Here is a 19,968-nt window from a genome sequence, read left to right as displayed (position 1 = left end):
CTTGAGAGTCCCTTGGACTGCAAGGAGATCAAGCCAGTCAATCCTAAAGAATATCAACCCTGAATATTCATAGGAAGGATGGATATGGAAGTTGAAGCTCCAATACTTTGGCCACCTGTGGGAAAAGCTGACTCATTAGAAAAGATCCTGATCCTGGGAAAAATATAAGGCAGGAGAAGGAGGGGACAACAGAGGACAAGATGGTTGGATAGCATCACTTACTCAATGGACATGAGTTTGAACAAGATCTGCAAGATGGTGAAGGCTGGCGTGCTGTAGTCCATGGGGTCGCAAAGAGTCAGACATGACTGAGCAACTGAAAAACAACAAAATATACAAAACCAAAAATATTTACACCACACAGTGTTCACCTTTGTGTGAGGAGGTTTTAAGGAGTTTTACTTTCTTCCATGTGCTTTTGTTATGTAGTTTCCAAACTGTTTAAACTAAATATCATTTACTTTTACAATTATGCAAAAGCAATTAATGCTGTTTAAAAAATAGAAGAAACCATACTTCCTTCCAGGGTACTTTTCCCCTACTATGGTTCCCTCTCTGTCTCTCTGTCTTAGTTAGTCATGTCGCTCAGTCATGTCCAAATCTGCGATCCCATGGACTGTAGCCTACCAGGCTTCTCCGTCCATGGGATTTTCCAGGCAAGAATACTGGAGTGGGTTGCCATTTCCTTCTCCAGTCTCTGTCTTAGAGGCAAAGATAATTGTGAGTGACCTCAGATTTAAGCAAAGTATAGTCATTTTCTATCACCCAATCTCCAAAGTTCTTCAGACTTCCTTGGGCATCGAATGACATTCTTGTTAGAAGAAAACTGTAGGCTTCTAAGGATGAACTGGGGAAGGCAAGTTCTTGGGTGGGGGGGAAAGCCAATGCCTTCAGAACCAATTCCACTATTAACTGAGCAAGGCAATTCTCTATTTGGGAATTCATGGATCTTATTTATGAAAGAACTTTTGGCTAGCTCATCTAGAACATCTGGCAGCTTGATTTCTCATTAATTGTGATTAAATTCAAATCTGTTGAGCTTTAAAAGTGCATATGCTATTTGTAAGAAAGTAATTTTTAACAGTAACAACATAAATTAAGTGACCTATTAATAAAATAGGATTTATAATGTTCAAAAATGCAGGATATATAGAATCATCTCTTATCTGTACATATTAACCATAGATAATACTTACAGCTATTCAGTCCTGAGGGCTGGCAAATCAGAAGGGTCAATCAATATTGACAAATAAAAGTTCTGGAAATAGTAATAACAGTGGTGATAATGTTAATAGTAGTAATTAATTAAATACAGTTGAGAAAATCCTCTATTTTACCTCGATATTTATAATATGGGTGATGTTTTGCTTACATCATCTTCCAAATATTCAATATGCAGTGCCAAAGTAAATAGACTGAACTAAATTAATAAAGCTAAATTAGCATGAATTAATTAGCCTTGAAGAAGATTTCCTGGCATTTATAAGCAAAGCATTTCTCCCATCCTGTATCCTCATCATAAGGTCTCTGTAAAATTCCTAGTTTCTGTGTTTTCATTCTCCATGTTCATTCCCTTCAAGTCACTCTTATTAACACCTCTTATTTTAATTTATTGATAAAAATATTATGAGTTAGAACTGGGAAAAAAACCATAAAATAGTAACCTAAATAACTGAACTTTCTTAAAATCCTCCCGTCTACCACCCAAATATTATAACTAATATTTTCATATCTATTTCAAATAATTTCATGTAGATACAGGTATACATAAGATGTTTTTTATATAAAGGAAAAACCATTATTTTTGCCCATTTCTTCTACCATTATTTTCCCCAGTTCAGTTCAATTCAGTCACTCAGTCGTGTCTCACTCTTTGCAACCCCATGAACCACAGCACGCCAGGCCTCCCTGTCCATCACCAACTTCCAGAGTCCACCCAAACCCATGTCCATTGAGTCGGTGATGTCATCCAACCATCTCATCCTCTGTCGTCCCCTCTCCTCCTGCCCTCAATCTTTCCCAGCATCAGGGTCTTCTCAAATGAGTCAGCCCTTCACATCAGATGGCCAAAGTATTGGAGTTTCAGCTTCAACATCAGTCCTTCCAAAGAACACCCAGGACTGATCTCCTTTAGGATGGACTGGGTGGATCTCCTTGCAGTCCAAGGGACTCTCAAGAGTCTTCTCCAACACCACAGTTCAAATGCATCAATTCTTCGGTGCTCAGCTTTCTTTATAGTCCAACTCTCACATCCATACATGACTACTGGAAAAATCATAGCCTTGACTAGACAGATCTTTGTGGACAAAGTAAAGTCTCTGCTTTTTAATATGCTGTGTAGGTTGGTCATAACTTTCCTTCCAAGGAGTAAGCGTCTTTTAATTTCATGGCTGCAATCACCATCTGCAGTGATTTTTGAGCCCAGAAAAATAAAGTCAGCCACTGTTTCCAGTGTTTGCCCATCTTATTTCCCATGAAGTGATGCGACCAGATGCCATGATCTTAACTTTCTGAATGTTGAGCTTTAAGCCAACTTTTTCACTCCCCTCTTTCACTTTCATCAAGAGGCTCTTTAGTTCTTCTTCACTTTCTGCCATAAGGGTGGTGTCATCTGCATATCTGAGGTTATTGATATTTCTGCCGGCAATCTTCATTCCAGCTTGTGCTTCATCCAGACCAACATTTCTCATGATGTACTCTGCATATAAGTTAAACAAGCAGGGTGACAATATACAGCCTTGACATACTCCTTTCCCTATTTGGAACCAGTCTGTTGTTCCATGTCCAGTTCTAACTGTTGCTTCCTGACCTACATACAGGTTTCTCAAGAGGCAGGTCAGGTGGTCCCCCATGACCTGCCAAAATTATTGCTATTCTGTGATGTAAAGAAAAAGTACAAAATACATGCACCTTGTTGTACATAAACATTATCTCATAAGAAAATAAGGTACTGCAAAATACTAACTTCTAGTTAAATACATTCAGCTCTAACTACTGATAGCTAGAAGTTTGAAATTTAACACAAAATCGATCAGGAGATGAATAGATCTACAAACAGAACCTAAAAATATTAATTGCATAATATTGGTGGCAGATAGTTTGGTATTCACTGCAAAATTCTTAATTTTTTCTATGCTTGAAATTTTCTTAGAAAGTGTTGGATAAAGAGAAGTAGAAGAGCCCCAGATTCCTAGAATGCAAACAGCAGCAGGCATTTTTAAAGATCAGGTGTGATGTGCTTACAATAATCTAAGGAAAAAATAATGAGGGAGCAAACTGGAAAGATTATATAAACGGAAGGTTTGTGTGTCAAGAAAAGCAGTCACAAAGATAAGATACTAGGGAAGAAGAAGCAACCATATTTGGAAATAATCTGATATCCAGAGTGATGAAAAGTAAGAATTTAATTATGATTAGATGGTTTTAGCAGAATGGAGATTCTGGAGGATGCAGAGGTCACACAGTGCTAGCAGATAATAGAATTCCAACTAGCTAGAGTGAAGAGATAGCATTTAAAAACCCAAGCCCTTATTTGAGAGTCTTACAGCAGCAGAAGGCTGACCTCAAAAGCTATGGCTCATAAGTTGAGCTGAATCATGAAAGTTTTGCAGCCAGAGGCTCCCAGCTAACTGGCCTGGTTGCAGCTGGACAGCAAGTTATTTCTTGAAGAGAAACCTTAATGGTGACCTTCTCTGACTATCATTCTTAACTCTGTGAATGCTAGTGTTGTTGAGAATCTGAATTAAGCTGTACACCTAAAGATTTTTGAGTGGTGTTCTGATGGACAGTTAAATAGTGGCTTTTTTCGACACTCTTGAGGTTTGATTTTAGACTTTGTTAGGGTGGGTCTAATGTAGGACTAATCTAGGGTTAAAGAAAATTTACTCCTAAAATGTAGCTTTTCTGGAATTTCGAATAAATGCCTTGGTTACTTAGTGATGTCTATCCATCCTGGCTAGTTGGAATTTTAATATTACCCAACACTGCAAATTACAGAATATTCAATAAGTTCATTAAGTTCTTGGCAATTCTTCTCTATCCAGCCCCATAGGACCTTGTTTTATGCATGCAAATATCAGTATGCAGCTAGAAAAGCAAGGAGATCCCAACACAAACAATGAGGCTACTTCTCTGTACGACCTCCTCTGTTCCAATTCCTTTCCCTGCAAAGTTCAGCTAGGATCTCAGTCCAAATTTTTGTTTTCTCTGCCCAGAAAAGCCACTACTGTGTGTTTTCACTTCACCTCTCCATGGTTAGAGATTCCTCTTGGCACAAATTTCCCACAAACGTGGAACTCACCTCACATGTTTCTCTTCATTCAAGGATCATATGTTTGGGCTGTTGATCATCCAATGCCTGAAAGTAAGTTTTTCATGAATTAAATACAGTGTCATATTTACTTCGGTGGGTGGTTAATTCTAATAACCATCACTCCATCATTCTCAGAACGAGAAAGCCAGGTGCTCATATCTTAATAGGAAAAGACTCAAATATTATTTAGAGGAATGCCTCAAGTTCTGTTCATTATTTGAAGTATAACTGAATTTCCTAACAGAGTTTCCTAGCAGGTGACCAGTTATAGAGCAGCTTTTAGCATGGGTGTTGGAGCCCTTTCCTTTCTCACTATGACCAGTTACACAAAGTTGAGAGGAGAGTGAAAGGCTGGCTTAAAGCTCAACATTCAGAAAGTTAAGATCATGGCATCTGGTCGCATCACTTCATGGCAAATAGATGGGGAAACACTGCAAACAGTGGCTGACTTTATTTTTCTGGGCTCAAAATTCACTGCAGATGGTGATTGCAGCCATGAAATTAAAAGACGCTTACTCCTTGGAAGGAAAGTTATGACCAACCTACACAGCATATTAAAAAGCAGAGACTTTACTTTGTCCACAAAGATCTGTCTAGTCAAGGCTATGATTTTTCCAGTAGTCATGTATGGATGTGAGAGTTGGACTATAAAGAAAGCTGAGCACCGAAGAATTGATGCTTTTGAACTGTGGTGTTGGAGAAGACTCTTGAGAGTCCCTTGGACTGCAAGGAGATCCACCCAGTCCATCCTAAAGGAGATCAGTCCTGGGTGTTCTTTGGAAGGACTGATGTTGAAGCTGAAACTCCAATACTTTGGCCATCTGATGTGAAGGGCTGACTCATTTGAGAAGACCCTGATGCTGGGAAAGATTGAGGGCAGGAGGAGAGGGGACGACAGAGGATGAGATGGTTGGATGGCATCACCAACTCAATGGACATGAGAGGAGTTGGTGATGGACAGGGAGGCCTGGCGTGCTGTGGTTCATGGGGTCGCAAAGAGTCAGACTAAACTGAGCGACTGAAATGAACTGAACTGAACTGATGGCTCAAGGTTCTCTGATTAGAGGGGGTTTCTATTTCCACTAGGGGATTTAGGTTGGAGAAATACAGATTTTCTTAAATCTAAGAGTGGATTGACTCTGTTCTTTATCTCATTTATTTAAGCTTTTTATATATTATGTTAGTTTCATATTCCTGTTAACTAATTACTGCAAATTTAGTGGCTTAAAACATCACACATTTGAAAGTCATAAGACAGAGGACTTCTACAGGACTGAAGTGTTATCAGGACTTCTTCCTTTTGGAGGCTCCAGGGAAGAATCCCTTCCTTGCCTCTTTCAGCTCCTAGTGGCTGCTGACTTTCCTCACCATGTAGCCACATATTTCCTATCTCTGTTTGCATCCTCACACTGCCTCCTTGTCTCTCTTACCTACTGCTTCCTATTTATAAGAACCCTTCTAACTACATGGGGACAACTATATAATCTCCTCACCTCAAAACCCTGCATTTACATACATCAGCAAACTCTCCTTTATATTTATGTTCACATATTCTTGTGTGCATGCCAAGTCGCTTGAGTCATGTCTGACTCATTGCAACTCTATGGACCATAGCCCACCAGACTGCTCAGTCCATGGCATTCTCCAGGCAAGAATACTGGAGTGGTTTGCCATGCCCTCCTCCAGGGGATCTCCCCGACCCAGGGATGGAAACTATGTCTCCTGTGTCTCTTGCATTGGCAGGCAGGTTTGTTACCACTAGTGCCACCTGGGAAGCCCATGGTCACAAAGTCTCAGATTTGGGGAATTAGAACGTGGCCATCTTTGGGGTCATTATTCAGTCTACCATACATATGAAGAGATAAATTTCTCTGAAGTCCAAATTTCAACAAATGAAAATGATTGCATATCTTTTCAAATATATATTTATTCAGACTATTTCATTACTTTAAACATACTGACCAAACACACACACAATTTGGAGCAGCTTTAATGACAAAACCCCATGGACAACTTCCTTTTAATATCGCAGAGATATGGTTAAATAAATCCTATGTTATTACAGGAAGACTTTCTCTCTATGAGATCTACCTGCTGAAATCTCAATGCATTACCGATTGAATAAAACTTTCATTTAAAATAACACTTTGAAATTGACCTTGGAGGAAAAACCTCACACCTGAGGGTGAGATGACTGCACATATATTTAGAATGTTCCACTTTCTAGGAGTTCTTGGTTTCAAATTCTCTCCTCTGTGCATAGCAACTTACCTTTGTGAAGTGACTTCCAACAATTCTTCTCAAGTTCCATTCTCCTTAATGTGGACTGGCCTTTTCTGATATATTGCCATTGTGTGAAATTCTCCATAGTATTCCCCTGGAGGTTTTTCTCTCCCTGTTCTGCAAGATAAAACAGATGTATAGATATTCATCAAAAACTCAGTACTTTTGTAACAAATTAAATGTCATTTCTTGGGAAATGTGTAATATGCATGCAGCCTAGCTCCAAATAGCTTCCATGTGTTTCTATTTCTTTCTGAACTATTACAGAATAATATAAATAATATTACTCTCACACTCTAGCATTTCTTAAGATGGAGAAATTTTCCCCCAAGCTGGGACATGGCATTAACAGGTGAACTGTCACCTTTTTTTTTTGACAAGGTTCTAGGTCTGAGGAATGAACAAAATGTCCTCTTTGAGAAATTTGAAACTCAAAGAAGATGAGTGAGTTACACACATTTGAGAAGCTTGCACAAAAACTAGAATTATAAATTACACTTTTAAATGCCCCAGAAGTTCAAAATTATATTTTGTTTTATGTCATTTCCACTCAGAGTGTTATGCTTGACTCTTAACCTAGGCTGCAAAATCTTTATAGAAGGAAGGATACCCTCTTCCATTCAGAATCACATGTATCTACTGGAACAGTGCTGAGCAAAATAATAACTATGTAATGCAGAATGGATTGTAATGTAGAATGGATTGTAATGTAGAATGCAGTCAGACACGACTAAGCGACTGAACTGAACTGATGCTTAGATTAGGTGCTGGAGAGTAAGAGGTAAATGGAGGCAGTCAGGTCACTTTCATCCCAGCCAAGGTTACCCTAAATCAACCAACAGCCAATCTGTCTACACACAAAGATTTAAAGGTGTCTCCATGAACAGCAGAATAATATAGCTGAACTCCAGTTGACCCCAGTGGAATATACTACTCAAAACTTCTCAGTGATACTTCATTGCTTTCCAGATAAAACCCATACTCTATAGCTCAGATGATTCCACCTGATGTATTTCCTTCCTACCTCTTCAGTGTAGTTAGTATCTTCTTATTTTCTCTACTTTCCTATATATCCATACTACAAAAATGTGAAAAACAGTTAGAATGTGTCACCTTTATTTGATTCCCCTCCCTCTGTTGCCATATATGAACCTTGGCCAAAAGCATAGTCTCTGTAAAGAAGATGGGTTTGAATATCATGTTCATCACTTATAAACCTCCCAAAAGTTTTTACTTTATTTTATCTGTAAAGTGGGAATACTAATAGCAATTTACACATAGGGTGTGTGTTAGTCACTTAGTCGTGTCCAACTCTTTGTAACCCCCATGGACTGTGGCCTGCTAGGCTCTGTCCATGGAATTCTCCAGGCAAGAATACTGGAGTGGGTTGTCATTTCCTTCTCCAGGGGATCTTCCCAACCTAGGGATCAAACCTGGGTCTCCTGCATTGCAGGCAGATTCTTTACCATCTGAGCCACAAGGGAAGCCCTATATATAGGGTGATAGAGGGTGTCAGTAACTTATGCCCGGTAAGCACTCCACAAGTCTTGGCTACTATTATAAATACTCTTATTTTCCTCTTAGAATCCCTTATTGATTTTTCAACATACAGACCACAGATTCCCAAACACCCTTGGCTGTCATTCCTTGCTGCACCGACCCACTCCCATGCTCATTCCTCTATTTTGTTCCTCTTATACCCTGGACATGCAATATAGTAGCTGTTACCAATGACATAATAGCTGATCTGTTTGTCTCCCCTAAGAGAACTGTAAGCTTCTTGAAGGCAGGGACAGCACTTAGTTCACTTGTGAATTACAGGTGCCTGCACCTAATCCACTAAAGATGTTCTGTGAACATGTTTCCTTTTGTGAATTTTGGAAACATCAAGGTCCAGCTTTAGCAGAGAAGAGAATGAATAATCATAGTGGGAAAGTTTGTCAAGCATAAAGAGCTCTTGGCTCAGTTACGGTTATGTACTTTAGTGTCTTCTATATCAATGACTAGAAGGAATATATTGCCAGCCAGCTGAGTTCAAACATAAACAACTGGTAACCCAGGCATACTACCAGAATCCTAGGTCTAAATAACTGTGATCTAACCAAGGGGTGGCTCATAGCAGAAACAGCTGATTTTTTTATGTAGTTACCAGCTCAGTTTCTCTAAAAAAATTTATATAGCTCTTTGCTTTAAGTGCTAATTTATCATTTACTGTGGGAAAAAACTGTCTCTGAGAAGCCAAAATTTGGAATGAATATGAGAAGCCACCTTCATCAAAATCATGGTGGTAAGTAGAAGACATCATTTTGATGAAGCTGCCAGTTTTTCTACCTTTCCAAAGGCAACAAATCTGAAAATGATACATATTGTGATTTTCCCATCTGGAATTTCAAAGCTATCTTTCATTAGTTTATCCACATTTCTCTGAAGAGAGGTTATTGCATCCAGAATTAGGAATATGATAGTCTTATCCTTGAGGGAATTTCTTCCATTTTAAGCCCAGTTTCTATTGTAGAAGAGATTCATTTCCCTTCTTTACAATTTTTTCTCAGTATATGATAAAATTAAGAATCAATTAGAAAATGCATGGGCTTCCCTGATAGCTCAGCTGGTACATGCATAGGGGAAATTGAAAATACATAGGGGAGATTCAAACACACACACAGATTCATATAGATAGGTAGATAATAAATAATTTTCCCAGATTCTCAGCAAAATTCTCTTCATAAATCCCTGCTTTTGCATCTAGCGAACGGTATTTCTCTTTGGATTCTCCAGGATTACCTGGCAATAACTAGTGCAACTTTTGTGGACACAGGTGAAACTCAGATATTTTCAGTCAGTTTGCAGTTTGATTAGTATATGCTAGCTCTTTCTCAGTCTTTTCTTCCCTTTTTATCTGACTTAAACCTCGTCCAGACTAATGCCCTTTCCCAAGTTGCTTTGATTTGAAGGATAGGTAATATATAATAATTAACTTTTGTAAAACCTTTCATTTCTTGGACAGAGATAATTGAATTACTGTTTATTCAAAGGTTTATCACTTCCCCTAGGATATTTTGATGATCTTACATGCTAAAAGTGTAAGATATCCAAGTAACAAATTCCAAATTGCTATATTCAGTGATTCATAGGTAAATTGGATGCTTTATCCATTTGAATTTCAAACATCATGTAGTATAAAAACTAAAAACATTTGGAAAGAAAAGATAATTATAAATTCAATTAACTCCCAGTAATTCACCATTTCATGTAATGTTGTGATTTTGTTTTGTAATGTGTTATAGAGAGGTTTACTGGTAATAGAAGTGCCTGCTTCCTATTAGGTGTTTGAGAATGTGGAACTATTCTATCATGCAAGGATTAAAAAATAGTATATAATAGGAATGCAGAACATCTGCTCAGTATGAAATAATGTTAAATCAAAGGTCTTAAAAACATTAGATAGTTGGTATCCATTGGCTAGTTGACTAAAAACAGGCAGTATTGAGGGATTTTCCCAGATGCTCAACTTCAATGGGCATTCTCAGGGAAGACTGAATGTTATCTCTGGAAAAATAAGGAAAACACTTGCTATGGGGAGCTCCTTTATGACCAGTGTTCCTAATTCTCTTTGATCCATTTATATTCTTTGCATCAAATAACCTGCACTGCTTAGTATCTTTGCAATTGTGGTTATGTCCTGTGATGCATGGCTAGCAAGAAGGGTTTGAAATTTATTTCATAATATGATCTAATAATTAGGAGACACCAGATGACTAAGTTTGGGATAAGAATTTTCTCCATGCCCAAAATAGGAAAGCATACACTCACTTTTAAGAACAGCATGAGAAACTATGCAGAGAGGCTAACTGTGAATGTGGAGCTATAAACTGAGAATTTAGGAAGGCTGTCTATGTTGGCAGGAATCAAAAATATCTCCTTTCTGGATCAATACAATGAGCAATAGAATGGATACCACTATACACCCAAAGAAATAAACTAACCAGGAATACTAGAGAAATGATTTAAAAGAAACATGAATCCTCTCTTCAAGAACTGAATATTATTATTTTTTCTTAGACTTTTTCTGGGGAAAAAAAAAAAACAGGAACTAAGTCCAGAGAAACATTAATGTGATTTTCAATGAGGCCAGTTTGCACCACTGAAAGAAGGTCGCATGTGTCTTTCCCCTCAGCATCCATGAAATAGGCTTACCAGTAGTCTAGTTTCTTTAAGTAGAAAGTGAAGGCAAGAAATGAAACCATGCTGAGAGATAGAAACAGACATGGTAACCTACAACCACCATATTTGTGATTGAGGTAGGATTATACTTTTAGGCTTAGAAATCTGAAATAACTATTTAAGATATTAGCTATTAAAAAGGGAGCATTAAATTCCTGATGATCACAAGTATCAATGTGTCTCTATTTTCTCATTAAAATTATTGAAATTCAAGATGCAAAGGACTTTAAATAAATAAGAAGTAAATCAAATATTTTAGCCACCTTTATGTAAATCTATCCAATGATAACATTTCTGAGTTTGTACATTAGGGAAATTTGAGACTTTTTAAATGGATGATGACTATGTAAGTAGGTAACATGTCAAAGACCCGATAGAATGAAATGCTCACTCAGGTGACAGATATCACTGCAGTAAAATTGATCCTGACTTTAAGATGCATATATATGCTTTCCAACTCTGACACCTATGTCATTTTATTTTAAGGACAGAGCATTTCCCTCAAACTGGTGCATTATCCAATGGGTTGTTAAAAGCAGTAGTGACTTGTGGAAACTAAAACTATTAATACTAATGCAGAGTAGCTCCAAATTCCAGCTCCTTGTATACAAGTGCCATCCAGAGGGCCAATTGCTAAAAACCCGTATTCCTTAGATGTGGAGATCATCTTTTTGTTGAAAAACTCACATCTCACAATTTGTTACTTATTACTTCATTTCATGCTTTTATCTAAATTTTTGAAGCATTTACAAATGTTGCAAAACCATTCAGTGAAAATCCAAATCACTAGCTTTCACATACATTCAAATCCCGAGTCCTCCTGGGTCCTCTATTATGAACATGTTGGCTTTCAACTTAAAGTCAGCATTAACTTGTCTTTATCCAATCAGCTGCCAGGTTTAATTCAGTTTCAAAAGAAGCAACATTTATTGGGAGCTTATTGCGTGTCTTGCATGGTGACAGGCAGAAATCCTGTCTCTGAATTGAGCCTCAAATCCTGTTCAGACATTCTACTTCTACTACCTTATGGCATCATTCCCACAGTTGTTCTCTCTGTCTTCTTGCTCTCTTCCTTTATATATTATACTTGTTAGCAGGGACTTCTGTCAGTCTATCTGGGAAGCTAATGTCTGTTTTGCACCATAAAGAAGATATCAATATATCCCAAGACCTTAGTAAAAAAAAAAAAGAAAGAAGCTGTGTTTTAGCCGTCACTTGATTTCTTTGTTAATAACACCTCTGTAAGTGCAGGCTCTAAACAATCAACCATCAAGTAGCAGAACTGCACAACACAATGGTACCATTGTTTTTTTCTATAAAGATCATTATATTTAAATTTAATATTATATCCTATGCAATATATTTTTAGTGTCCTTAGTCAATGTGACTGTGGTATGTGTATGTGCCTGTGAACATGTGTGTGTGCTGAAACTTCCTCAGCTATTTATAATTCTGTAACATATTATATGCATCACTGGTCATTTCTCATGGCATCAAGTACCTCTGTTGAAAGAGTTGAAAGCAACAAAAACTAGACATTGACTTGTTGAGAATAAATAAAACCAGTCAAGGCTAAGGCCAAATGTTACAACCTGGAGACTATTTTAATTTAGCAAAATTTGGTCTTCTTGTTATGAACAGAAATGCCTTCACATTTGCCTTGTCCTATCTTGTAGGAATGAATAAATTACAGAAATGAACAAAATTTTCTGCTTAATCACACAGGCATTGCTCTGCCTTGTTCCAACTATGGAGATGTTGAAAATTGAAATATATAACACTGCAGGCACTGCCCCTGCTCCCCTCTGAAACAGACCTCTTGCTTGTGTTTGTATTATTTTGTTTTTTCATATTCATTACAGAGTTCTGTGTGGCTAGAAGAGCAATGTTCATTAAATGAGAGCAGTAAGCCTAGAGCATCAATCAGATAAATAGTGTTCCATTTAAAAAATGATGTTTTATTTTGTTGCCTCATTTCATTTTATCTCTGCCCTTGCCCCTTGACTTAGTTTATTCATATACAATCATAGACGCCACCTCAGTGATTAGGGGTAAGGTAGCAGTTGCAATTTATCTGTTCTAGGGAGAAGATTACAGATGCTGATTCTTGGCAAAGGTACTAATCTCTTCCTGAAAGTATCACCCCACTCATTGCCTGACCAGATCCCTGTCTCCAAGAGCAGATTCTATGGCACAGTAAAAACCATGGGCAATATATCTAAGAGTTAAAAGGTTTTGGAGTAAATCTCCAATTTCAAATTTCTGCTGCTTCAATTACCACACAACCTCAAGACTACCATTTAATTTAACATTTTGAAGGCTTACTTTTATTACCCATAAACCAGTAAGGATGAGTGAGCTTACAATGAAATAAATATAATGCAAGTAGCCAATACCTGGGACAAACATTTGCTCTATGGATGTTAATAATCACTTTTTTTTTCTTCTTTTTTGTTAATGCTGGGGATATGAGAAGCTTAAGAAAATCTACCCGAGTGTTTCTGCAGACAGATGGATTCAACAGAATCATTTGGAGCTGCTTGATTAAAAAAATGATAAATGTACATTTGCCTTTTATTTCATTCTTGACTCCATAGATAGTGAATACAATACTATGATTGAAAGTGAAAGTGTTAGTTGCTCAGCCGTGTCCAATTCTTTGGGACCCCATGGACAGTAGCCGACCAGACTTCTCTGTCCATGGAATTCTCCAGGCAAGAATACTGGAGTGGGTTGCCATTTCCTTCTCCCGATTCAGGGACTGAACCTGAGTCTTCTATATTGCAGGCAGATTCTTTACCACCTGAGCCACCAGGGAAACCCACTCTGTTTAATATATGTCTAATACTCCTTCTCACATCCATACATGTTGGGTATGGATGTGAGAGTTGGACTATAAAGAAAACTGAGTGCCAAAGAATTGATGCTTTTGAACTGTGGTATTGGAGAAGACTCTTGAAAGTCCCTTTGACAGCAAGGAGATCAAACCAGTCAGTCCTAAAAGAAATCAGTCTTGAATAGTCATTAGAAAGACTGATGCTGAAGCTGAAACTCCAATATTTTGTCCATCTGATGTGAAGAATTGACTCATTGAAAAATACCCTAATGGTGGGAAAGATTGAAAGCAGGAGGAGAAGGGGACAGCAGAGGATGAGATGGTTGGATGGCATCACCGACTCAGTGGACATGAGTTTGAGCAAACTCCGGGAGTTGGTGATGGACAGGGAAGCCTGGTATGCTGCAGTCCATTGGGCCTCAAAGAGTTGGATACGACTGAGCAACTGAACTGAACAAAACTGAATACTCCTTCTAAGTGAGACTGATAACAGTCATACTTGCAAATCACCATTTTATTAATCTCCCCATAAATTCCATCACTCAATTCCCTTTTGCAATATTGTTGCCAAGTGTTTCTGTAACTTTGGCTTAAACATTTTAAATAATGAACTCAAAATCCCTCTTGAATCACCTGTCTATATATAACAGCTTTAAAATGCTATTTATTCCACCCGAGCAGTTTCTCTCCAGCATTCCTCATTTGCTGATGCAAATGCAAACCTAGAGTTATGCAGAAAAATAAAAATCAACACCTCTTTGTGTCTCATAGCCATTCATCTATTTGAAATCATATATTGCTCAACATATTGCCAATTGGCATATGCCATATTGTAAACTCATATATTGCTCACCAAATTGCCAATCTTCATTTCCCAAATTCATTTTAACCTAATCTTTACCAAATATATTCTACTGCTAGAGTTCCAGATGTCTAAATACTTTCTAGGCTCTGACCACTCAGATACCTTTGCAATTTTACATTTACTTAATCTAGTTATCTTCAATTGACAATAAGAGACCAAAGATGCATGTAAGAGCCCATTTGAAATTATCTCTCTTCTGCTACAATAGAATCTGTGAAACATTTTTTAATCTAAATATTTTATATCTCCTCAACCATCCTATGAATAATGTCAATTAATATCATGAATTTCATTGTAAATATCTGAGATTTTAGATTTGGGACAGGAGAAGTGTACAGGGTGTTGGGAGAATATAGCTGAGGCAATTGAGGCCCTAGGAAGTATTCTGCCTTACCAAAGTTTATATAACTTGTGTGTGTATGTATGCATTTGTTTTCTAGTACAATAACTATTTGTGGAAAAACAAGATTTCCTACTCATATGGTACAGATATCTCAATCCAGTAGTTTCTAGGTAGGTTTTGTTGACCTTCATAACCTCAGTTCTTTTTCATTGTTGTTATCTTAAGCCTATATTTAATAGTTAAAAGTTACCAGTTGAACTAAGGAATCTTGGATTTTCCTTAAAATTTTGAAATCTCACAATTCTGGCCCTACATTCCCACACAGCAGCAATGTGCCAGACCTCCCTTTAATTTGGGCTCATATTTCCTGCCTGGTCTCTGCAGACACTTAAGTTTGCCATACTCTCCATGGAATAGCATTATATACTTTTACAAGCACTTTCATATCTACCATTTAACATAAAATGTAGCCAATCTTATGAAATAAAAAAGAACTAACACTATATATATATATATATATATATATATATATATATATATATATATATATGTATTTTTAATATGTGTAAAGCTATACCTAAGTCAACCTCTGCCAGGAGAATGTAATAGTTTAGCATTACTGGAGTAAAATTTCCTAGTTTAAAAATCCCTATTTTGCCACTTACTAGCTATTAACATGGACAAGTCATTTCATTTGATATTTTTTAGACTTTGTATCTTACATCCATAAAATAAAGATGAGATAATACCAGTCTGAAGACATTTCAGGAAAGATTAAATTAGAGTATATGGGAAGTACTTGACAAACATTTGCTCTGACATTCTTATTACTTGAGCACTAGAACCTAGACCTCCCACCATCTAGTGCAGGGATCCTCTCATTGTATAAAACTTACACCCACTCTGTCCCGTGTGACTCCTTAATTCCCAGTTTCTGAAATTTCTCAAAGTGAATGCCATGACCAAACACTAGTCGTCCCACTCACTTGTATCAAAAGCCTGCTCTAATCCAAGGTCTCTGGTCTTCTGATACCTTAAAGTTCTGTAAACAGAAGATATTTAAGGATCTATGAAAACATTTTTCAGAGTTCAGTATTCAACTCACCTTCCTTAGAATCACAAGATTCATTTATGAATTCCCCCAAAATCAATTGAATCACATATCTTGATTTGGGGCCCAGGAATCTTTTTCCCAAATGCTACACACTAAAATTATATACATATTGCTCAGCTGCATTAAGAAATCAATGGTGAGATACAAGTGAGAACCGGAGAAATGGCCATGGTGACAAGGGAAGAATCAGACTAACTCTAGCAACTGGGTACCATGAAAAACTTAGAGTATTATTCTTAGCCTCTTGTTATGAGTTGTTGACTAAGGCCTTAAGCATATTGAATACTTGTAAGTATGAAACAAGTTAAGTATATTTAAGGATTAACCTGAGTATTTCTGATGACAAGTACTCAAAGCATTTCAAGGATCGGTGAGACACGAGTCGAACCAAATTATCTGAGAAGAGTAACTTGATAGGACTTAAAATATAGATGAATGTATGGGTGAGGAAAAGGTTTTCTATCTGAGGTAAGGGAAATAGCTGAATCTGAGGAGGTGGTAATGAATGCAATGTATATGGCTAATGAAAAATTAGATAGACAAATTGAAAATAAAAATTTCATAAAGTCTTCAAAGGGCTTCTGCAGTGGCTCAGTGGTAAAGAATCCACCTGTAATGCAGGAGACACAGGAGATGCGGGCTTGATAACTAGATCAGGAAGATCCCCTGGAGAAGGGAATGGCAACCCACTCTGGTATTCTTGCCTGGAGAATCCCAAGGACAGAGGAGCCTGGCGGGCTACAGTTAATGGGGTCACAAAGAGCCAGACACAACTGAGCACGCATGCATACACACACACTCACAGTCTTCAAAAAAGCAGCATGGCAACATCTAATACACAGGATTTCAAAGCTTCACTGTGGTGCACAAGGTCAAAAGAAATGACTGGATCCCTATTAAAATGCATTGTGTGATTCTAGAACATCATGAATTTAGCTCCAGCACTCTCAGAGTCCTTGTCATCTTACCACAGACTCAGCTGGAAATGTTTAAATTGGTTTCTATAAGGAGATGACAACTGAGCAAAGAAAGAATGTCATTTGAGACAGCAACCAAGATCCTTAGAAATCCTGCCAAAAGCTTGAATATAAAGGAAAAAATACAAAGAAACATGTTGAAGTTCAGAGACTTGCCTATTTCACCTTGTCTTTCCAGCTGGGTCTCACTGGGCTACAACTCAACAACAGAAACCTGAGTGGGTTCTCTTCAGTTATCTATATGTGCAGTAGGATCAACTACACAGCTTAATTTTAAATACTATCATAGCTAAATGGGAACAAGCAGCCTCACTCATTTTATGTTATTCTAAAATATAGTCACATTCTTTCTCAGGGTTTTGAATTGCATTTAATAATTCTTAAACTACAGCCCAGATGACTTAGGAAACCCACAGCACACTAAACACTTCGTCTGCATTTTTTATCTTGTAATATAAGAAAGAAAAAAGGAATATTCTCTTTACAACCCTCAATCTAATTGATCTCATCTTTCATATCACTCCAGGTTCTAGGACTGCATTAGGGGTTGAGACAATGCATGAGACTCCTGTGTGAACTGCCAGATGGAAGTAATAAGAATTGTGTTGAGAGTCCTTACTGAATATTCCAGAGGAAATGAGAAGCTTTTTATCATGTTGGTAGAAAAGCTTGTGCCTGTGTCTGTGTTCTTTCTAGACTTTGAAGCAAGACCAAGATCCCAAGATACTATCAGCATTCTACTGTATACTGCATATCACCTAATTATCTAAAAGCTCATACTTTATCCCAAAGCTGAGCATTGTTCTAGCTGACCATAGTGGAACCATAGTGGAAACTTGTATTACTTTTTTTCTGTTTCACCACTAGATTCTCAAATCACATCTTTTGAGCGATCCTTTGTCTAGCTTCAGAAATGAGCATTAGAAGTAGGCCTAAGCCAATCAGCATAGTGCATCCCTTTAGACACAGACAAAAAAATTGTTCATGGCTTGTAATGGAACTCAAATGAAGGCAATTAGAATTGATTACAGAACTTGGCTGAATGGACCAGAAGAAAGACATGATTTTACTTTCTCCTGGATTTAATCCATATATAGGTCAGACCTGCCACTGCAGACTCATTACATGTTCAACCTTCCAAGTGTGAGACCAATACAAAGGTAGACCCCAGTATAGAAAGTACACAGATAGCATCATTTAATCTCCATTTTAGAAGCCAATCTAATCCTAGACTTTTCCATTTTCTAGTCTATAAGAAAAGGGCTACTTTATGCTTAACTCATTTTAGCAGCTTTATTGATGTATAATTGACATACAAAAGCTGCACAGATCTACTGTGTACAATCTGATGATTTTGGACACAAGTAAACACTCTGATAGCATCATTAAAGCCAAAGTGATAGATTCATCCAGCACCTCCTAAAGTTTCCTTGTGTCCTTTGGTATGTACTTGCTTACTTTTTTGGTAAGAACACTTAACACATTATCTATCCTTTTAACAAATTTTGAAGTGCACATCACCACTGTTGGTAACTATAGGAACTGTGTTGTAAGCGACTCTCTAGAACTTGTTCATCTAATAAAACTGAAACTTTAAATTCATTGAACAACAATTCCCATTTTCTCTCACCTACTCCAGACCCTGGTAACTACTACTATATTCTCTGCTTCTGTGAATTTGGCTACTTTAGATTTCTCATATAAGTAGAATCATGTAGCTTTTTCCATCCTATAACTGGCTTATTTCACTTAGCATAGTGTCCCCCAGGTTTCCCCATGCTTTCACAAAAGGCAGGATTAAGGCTAATCAATATGCCATTGCATATATTCTACAATTTCTTTATGTATTAGTCTGACACTTGCATTCTCTCCATATCTTGGCTATTGAGAATAATATTGCAGTAAAGATAAAATCTAACCTCTTCAAGATGCTGATTTCAGTTATTCTGGATATATACACAGAAGTGGAATTTCTGGGCCATATGGTACCTCACACCTGTTAGAACTGATATAATTTTTTAAAAAAATAGAGGGAGAGTGGGTGGGGAAAGAGAGGAAAAGAGAGAGAGAAAGGGAGAGACAGAGGGAGGCAAGTGTTAGTGAAAATGCTAAGAAACTGGAGTGCCTGGACTCTGTTACTGCAAATGTAAAATGGTGCTTATTGTTATTGTTCAGTCACGAAGTCATGTCTGACTCTTTGTAATCCCATGGACAGTAGCATGCCATGCTCCTCTATCCTTAATTATCTCCCAGAGTTTGCTCAAATTCATGTCCATTGAGTTAGTGATGTTGCCACTGAAAACAGTATGGAGGTATCAGAAAAAAGCTGCAAATGCTTAGCTCATTGCTTTGTCATTGATTAAGATGGCCTCAACTGATATGCTGAAGTTGTTATAAATCAAACGCATTTTCTACCTTGCTTTTTATCAATTATTTTTAAAATACCATATCTTTGAAATTTATATTCTGTATGCAATAGTTTATTTCATTTTAGCTCAATGCTTTTTACATCTCCATTGGATCTTCCCCTTGACCATGGACTATGAACAAACACTTAAAAAGTTGAAGTTACCACTTAAAGAGCCTCCCAGTTTAACTCCATTGTACATCAGATCTTTTTAAAAATTGATAGTCACTCACTAATGCCTCAGCTTTGTGACTCTGCTCTCTGTATCTAGGGTTCCTCAAATAAGGAATCTCCTGTAAGAATTTTGCATCTCTGATCTTTAGATGGGGATTCTCCTGGTCACTCAAGTCATCATTTTACTCTCCAAAATTAAATACACAAACTCATTTCCAAAATCTTCTGTGATATTTGCAAAATCATAACAATTATACTTCAAATTGATTTTTGTTATGTCAAGCTATATCAAATCAAGCTTTATAACTTCTGAACCCAATGGCCAGGGCCAAAGGCTAGAATATAAAATGGGGATACAGAAGCGTGTTATTTAGCTTCCATATGTTTGAATTTTTAACAATTTTTTACTGGAGGAATCAACCTGCCTGACTTC

This window comes from Cervus canadensis, chromosome 8, assembly GCF_019320065.1.
Source record: "Cervus canadensis isolate Bull #8, Minnesota chromosome 8, ASM1932006v1, whole genome shotgun sequence".
NCBI lineage: Eukaryota > Metazoa > Chordata > Mammalia > Artiodactyla > Cervidae > Cervus > Cervus canadensis.
This window is presented reverse-complemented; position numbering follows the sequence as displayed.